The sequence below is a fragment of the Galeopterus variegatus genome, unplaced genomic scaffold (genome assembly GCF_000696425.1).
Source record: "Galeopterus variegatus unplaced genomic scaffold, G_variegatus-3.0.2 Scaffold3405, whole genome shotgun sequence".
In the NCBI taxonomy this organism is placed as follows: Eukaryota; Metazoa; Chordata; class Mammalia; order Dermoptera; family Cynocephalidae; genus Galeopterus; species Galeopterus variegatus.
The window spans coordinates 15925-23319 of record NW_007729516.1 but is presented as its reverse complement, the minus strand read 5'-3'; positions in this window follow the sequence as shown (position 1 = coordinate 23319).

Here is a 7395-nt window from a genome sequence, read left to right as displayed (position 1 = left end):
TCTCTCTCTCTCTCTCTCTCTCTCTCTCTCTCTCTCTCTCTCTCTCTCACACACACACACACACACACACACAAACTGAAGAGGTCCCATACTTCCCAGCGCAGGGTTCCAGACACCTTGTCCCCACACACAGAGCACTCCATCCCTAGAGGCTGTGACCTCCCCAGTCAGGCAGCCAGAACCACTTACTGGCACCCAATTAATCAACCTTCAGTAGACAGTGGGCTCTGCTGCAAGCTGAGGCCTGCCTGGGAGCATGAAAGGGTGCGGTTTAGGTATTCTGTGCTGGGAGGCTGTGGAGGTGGATTTATCCCCACGTCATCTGCTTAAAGGGACAGAACCCTCTAGAATCCTGTCTCCCCTGCCAGCCCCCAGGGAGCTGGAATCTGATCAGATGAGTTGTCCCCAGTCACCTGCCCAGAAGAGGACTAGCTTGGCAGACTGCTTTCAAGCTCTTGTTAGTGAGGAATGGTGGGCCACAGGAGAGATAGCTGTCAATTACAAAGCACCTACTGTGTGCCAGGCACTTAATTTCCATTATCTCTTAATCCGCACTTGAATTATGTGCCAGTATCCTGATTTTACAGAAGGCAACTAAAAGTTGGTGAAATCAAGAAATTGGCTGGGGAATGACCTGCCCCCACACCATCACTACCAGCAAGAAACCTCGAGGTACTAGTTTCCCAAGGCTGCTGTAATAGATTACCACAAACTGGGTGGCTTAGAACAACAGAAATTTATTCTCAGTTGTGGAGACCGGAAGTCCACAATCCCTCCAAAGGCTCTAGAGGAGACCCTCTCTTACCTCCTCCGGGTTCTGATGGTCCCTGGTGTTCCTTGGCTGGTGGCTGCGTCACTCTAGCCTCTGTCTCCGTCTCCACGTGGCCTTCCCTTCTGTGTGTCTGTGTCTTCTATTCTGTCTCTTACTTCTATTCTGTCTCTTATAAGGACACTCATCATTGGATTCAGGGCCCATTCTGGTGATCCAGGATGACCTCATCTCAAGATCTATGCCTAAATTACACCTGCAAAGACACTTTTTCCAAATAAGCTCAGTTCTGAGGTTGCTGGAGGGGGCACTATTCAACCCAGTATGCTCTATAAGGGCAAGGATTTTGCCTTTGTTTACTGATTTATTCCAGGAAATTGGAACAGTGCCCGATGGGTAATAGGTATTCAATAAATACTTCTTGAATGAATGAATGAGTGTATGAACAAATAATGACAAAACCAAGATTCGAACTCTGGCTTGCAAGCTGCCACAATTCTCATGTAAATTTTCATCTATTTCTTAGACTCTAGGCTCCATAAACTCATCATCTTTACTTTTAAAAACTACCTGTTGTGTGAATCTAATCATGATTAGATGAAATATCAGAAAATTCCAAATGCAGGGCCATCTTACAAAATAACCTCTGCAAAAGTGTCAAGGTCAAAGCTGAGGAGCTGCCCCAGATTAAAGGAGAGTAAAGAGACATGACCAGTAAATGCAACACGCAATCCTGGATTGGATCCAAGACAGGGAAAATGTAGCTAAAAAATGCATTATTGGGACATTTGGCAAAATTTGTATACAAAACACATGGATTAGCTGATAGTACAATGCCAGTGCTATAGTTATATTTCCTGACGTTAATCACTGTACCATGGTTATGTAAAAGAATTCTCATTTTTAGGAAATGCACACTGAAGAATTTAGGGCATGATAAACACATACGTGTATGTGCGGGTGTGCATGTTATTTATGTACTTACACACACAGAGGGAAGGAGTGACAACGCAAATGTGGCAAAATGTCACCAGTTGATGAACCTGAGTGAAGGGCATATGGGAGTTCTTTGTGCTTTTCTTGCAACTCTTCTGTAATTTGAAATTACTTTTAAAAGTGATAATTAAATTTAAACAAGTCACACACGAACATGTTACAAAATTCAAAACAGAGAGAGGATCCCCAGGCACCCAAAGGCAATACTGCTGCTGGCCTCTTGGGCATCTTGGGTGTCCCTGCACTCTTTGCTCTCCTATTTGCCCTCACTCACCTGCTGACACTCAGTATAGGAACCCCCAGGAGCAGCAGCAGGGGAGGGAGGGAGCGGGGGTGGCAGGAACAGCTCTTGGAAGAAAGAAGAGAAGGCCTCTCGCCCCACTGCAGGGGAGGCTGCTGAGGCTGCTGCCTTTGTCCTGAGAGGCGGGTGCATATCGCCTTCTCCATTCAACCAGCCACCACCCAGGGTACACGTTAGGTTCCCCATCAGTGCTCCTAAACTTGGGAGGGTACTGCCTCCTCCAGGGGTGTATGTTTCATTATCAAAATCCCAGGGGAGTACTACTGCTATTTAGCTGCCAGGGCAAGAGGGCAGAAAGTCCCGAATCACTTGGGGAGATGTGTTTCCTCACCCTCACGCCGGTGTCAGCCCTTGAGGCACCCGGTGACTACAGTCAGTCATACCAGGTCACACCTCCATGCCTTTGCATGTGCTGTGCCTTCTGCCAGGAGTGGCTTCCTCCTCGCTAGCCTCATTTCCCTATCCCTCTTGCATGCACGAAGTTGCGTGCACAGAGGAGGGGTTTGGACACAGTCTTCCAGCAGTTGGGAGCCACTGGCGATCCTGGATCTTGGTGGGTGCAGGAGCTCCCAGCTGACTGTAGCTCAGAATGTTTGCCTGTGGCATGCCAGATCTGGGCTTCCTTCCTCCTGGAAGGTGGGCCTCAGAAGAGGAGCTTTCATGAAAAGTACACAGCCTTCCCCAGTTGATTTTTGCTCTGTTGTCTTGGTGTGGGCTCCAAGTCTATAAACTGCTCCAGGAAAGCCTTTCCAAGGAAAAGCTCTGTGAATTACTGAAGCTTGCCAAATGGAAAATAGAAACAAAGTAATCTTTGCTGGGGGCTCACTGTGTGCTCAACCCTGTTCTTAGGATTCTACGGGTGTATCTCATTTAATCATCTCAGTGCTGTGAGTAGATACAGTTATTCCCAATTTATAGGTAAGAAAATGTCACAGAGAGGCCAAGTAACTTGCCCAAGGTCACATGGCTAGAAAACCATAGAGTGGGGATATAATTCCCCACTCTTTGACACCAGACCTCATATTCTTAGGGACCTTGAATCAGGCCCTCCCATCCAGGGTTTGTGGCTTACAGACCCCGAGCCTGAGGTTGAGGCACCAGTTTCCAGCCTAACTCCCAGTTCTGGAGCTGGCAGTGCAGACAAGCCCCTGCCCTGGGGTAGTGTGGGTGACCCACTGAAGCATAAAAAAGGCAGCACCCTGCTTTCTCCCCACATCCTCACACCCAGCCAGGCAGTTTGCTCTGGCGGCTGAAGGTGTCTACCATTCCTGAGGCTCAGAACAATCTGGATGCTCTTCCTTCCAAAGGTCTCCTAGCCTGCAGAGAACCCAACACAGTCTCTGAAGGATGGTTCTGACCCCAAAATGATGGAACAAGGTGTTGAGCCTCCCTCCGTATAAAGCCTTCCATGGCTCCCCATTGCTTTCACAATTCCAAACTTCCCAGTGTAGCAGTCGAGCTCTGCAGCCTGGTGGTCTCTGGATTCACCAGGCTTGCCCAGTTAGCCCACCTGAGGGGTGAAGGAGGGGAGATAGTTCCATAACATAACTGCTGGTCATAGGTTGAAGGCTCTGCAGAAGCATTTAAACCTCTGGTGCTTGGCCTGGCACACTGTTCAGAGGAGCTCTGGCTGTCAGAGAAAGTTATCAGCTGCCAATGTTCATGGCACTACAGGGAGAAAGCCCAGGAAGACGCCACCCCAGCCTTGGCTGCAGGGAGGCTGGGGCAGGGGTTAGACCAGGGCATTTTCCAGTCTTCTGATGGGTTTCTGACCATGTGAGTTAAGCACTAAAGTTTGCCCACTTTGAATGATAGCATCATCCAGGCTCACATCCTGTGGACAGTGGCCCAGCCCAGGGCCAAAGAAGCGGTACAGATGACTGTGGAGCCACAAGCTAGGTTTTTGCATTAACTATAGGGGAGGGTGCCAGGTCCAAGGCAGGCAGAGCACAGAGGTGTGCCTGGCCCTCTCATCAGCGCCTGCAGCAAGGTGGACAGCCTGCACTGAGGAGGCTCAGGAGTGAACATCTCTGCCTGTCCCTTTCTGCACCCAGCCTCAAATACTCGAGGTTCTCAGCCCACGCTGGGGCTGGAGCAAAAGCAGAATATCGGCTGGGGTGATTGAAGGGAATTACACTCTCGATGAATTATACCTCTAAGTGGGTCCACCCATCCTGCGTGGCAGGACGCTCCCCTCCAAGCAGCACAAAGGAGGCTGCTGACCAGGAGGAAGCCTGGGACTCAGCTCTGCAGGTCTGAGCTTGACAGGGGCTGTGGGAAGGAGAAGGGCAGGGACCTGGGGGTGTTCAGGGCAGCCTGGAATGGGCCTGGACTCTGGAGTCAGATGGGGGACACAAGTCAGAACCTGGCTCTGTGGCTCAACCATGCTGCGACAACTTCAAGGTCTTTGAGCCTCACTTTCTCCATCTGGAAGAACAACTGACCCAGGCTGGGCCAATCTGGGGTTTGGAATTGGGATTCAGAAAAACCTGGGGTAGTTGAGGACTTGGAGGCTGAGGGTGCTATTTTGGGGCACTCACAGAGTCCATGGAAAAGCAGAGAAAGCTGGCATGCAGAGAGAGGAGGAGGAAGCCCAAGGGAGACCAGGGCACCCCAGGGAGGCGAGAGGGGTGCAGCCTGGGTTACTGATGGCTTGCCTCAATCCAGACCTTTCCACAGCTGCATTTTCTGGCCTGGGGTCGAGGAAGCCCAAGGGAGACCAGGGCACCCCAGGGAGGCGAGAGGGGTGCAGCCTGGGTTACTAATGGCTTGCCTCAATCCAGACCTTTCCACAGCTGCATTTTCTGGCCTGGGGTTTGAACTAAGACACCCCATGTCCTTATAATCAGTTCTACTCTTTTTCCTCAATCTGCTTTGTAAGGGTTCCAATTGTGTGCAAGGATTTCAAAAAGGTAGATTTTGCTTCCAGCTTACATGCTCTTTGGTAAAGGGTCCCTACCACTCCCCCTGCCTCCACCCCTGCCAAGAAGTGATGTCTTTTCTCCTCCCCTGGCCCTGGAACTGGTTCAGCCAATGGAATGAGGCATCAATAACACTCTGGATTCTAGGTCCAGGTATTAAGAAGAGTTGGCTGCTTCCACTTTTGCAATCTTGCAGAGCCAGCTGCTATGTAAAAAGTGTCACTTACACTGGATGGGCGTCTCTCTATGTGGCCTCTCCAAGTGGCATAGCGGGATGTCTATCAATGCCCCAGCTGGCCCAGCCATCCCAGCCCAGGCTCCAGACACATGAACAGAGAAGCCTTTTTAAAAGTTCCAGCCCCAGCAGACAACTCATAGCGCTGTCCACTGATAGCTGGGCTGTCCCCATGGAACCCTCCCTCACTACAGAAGCACAAGCAAATAAACGATCATTGTGGTTTTAACCACGATGTTCTGAGGTAGTTTGTTATGCCTCAATAAGTAACTGAAAAAAACTATAGCCAAAAGAGCTATAATCCTTGCTACCCACATCTATTGGGTTCCCGAGTTCAGAGAGCAACAGTTCCGGTAGTGAGGGACACCCAGTTAGGGTGAAACCCCCGAAGGCTCAGGTCCCAGCCTTGTCTCTGAGAGGCTGTGTGACTCTCGTTCTATGCATCAGAAATGCCTTCCTCACCTGCACCCCAGCCAGTCCCATGAGTGTCCCTCCTGCACCAGCTCAGGGATTGGGAGCCTCACCAAGAAATCTCCCAGAGCCACATTGCTCTTCTCCTTTACCAGTATCTTTATGAAATGCCCAACTCATTCAATGAGAATTTCCTCTGCAAATGGCCAAGAACCATAGGAAAATATGTTCAACCTCATGGGTAATCAGGGAAATACAAATTAAAGCAAGAATGAGATTTACCTTCCCGCTTATCAGATCAGCAAAATGAAGAGTGCTGATAACTGCTATAGACAGGATGCTGCGGATTGCATGTTCCCCTAAAACTCACTCAAGCTTGATCCCCATTGTAACAGTGCTAAGAGGGTGGGAAGTCAGACTACGTCAGTGTTGAAAGGTGGGGCCTTGAAGAGGTGATTGGATTGTGGTGACTATGCCCTTGAGAATAGATTGATCCATTAATGGATTGATGGGTTCATGGTTTAGTGGGTTGTCATGGGAGTGTCATTCGGCTTTATCAGGAGAGCAAGTGAGCACATGAGAAAGCTTTTGCCACTCTCGCCATGTGATACCCTATGTCACTATGGACCCTGTAGGAGTTCCCACCAAGAAGAAGGTCCTCACCAAATGTGCCTCCTAGACTGTGGACTTCCTGGCCTCCAAAACTGTAAGATACATATGTCATTCTTCTTTATAAATTATCCAGTTTCAGGCATCAGCAACAGAAAACGGGCTAATATACAGAGGGAGGACATATTGGGGGTCTCAAGTGCCAGGAAGAAAGCAATTTGGAGGGCCATTTAGCAGCAACTGTTAAAATGCAAAATGTGTGTATCCTGCAATTCAGCAATTCCACTTCTGAATTTATACCCTGGAGAAGTATTTACATTTGTTACACAAAGAGGCATGTACAAAAATGTTCTCTGCAGCATTGTTTTAAATGTGAAACTCTGGAAATGTACCACACTTTGTATCCCTGCTCTGGTACTCAAGGCAACCATTAGCATAAATGTATGTTATGCCATATTAATGCCATAACATAGATGACACACACAGAAGACATACATAAATGACATTCAGCACAAAAGCGCTGCCACTGAATGGTCTCTAAGACATATTGTTAAGCAAAAAGAGCAGCTGTACCATATGATATTTGAGTAAACAACCACATAAAAAGTCAAATGTAAAATTTAAGGTGTAGAAAGGAAATCAGAAGACTGATAAACAGTGTTCTTCAGGGAGCTGAACGGTATTAGGAGATATTGTTAAGCAAAAAGAGCAGCTGTACCATATGATATTTGAGTAAACAACCACATAAAAATTCAAATGTAAAATTTAAGGTGTAGAAAGGAAATCAGAAGACTGATAAACAGTGTTCTTCAGGGAGCTGAACGGTATTAGGAAGGCCAAGAAGGACATTTGTCTCCCTTATTTTCATTTTTTAATAATGATCAAGTATTTGTGTATTTCTTATGTTACTAAAAATGGCTTTTAAAATCAGCATTTATGAATGTCCATGGGAGCTTCCAAGTTGTCCAGGGCAGCTGGGGACAGCTGACAAGATTCCAGGCTGGGGACAGAGCAAGGGCTGGAGTGGGAGACTCAGCCTTGGGGGCTGTGGGAGCACAGGAGTGGGGGGATTGTTGATGACCAGAAGGGTCAGGGAAGGCAGCCTGGAGGAGGGACCCCCCAAAAGCTGGTGGAACCTGGGTGGCTGAAGAGG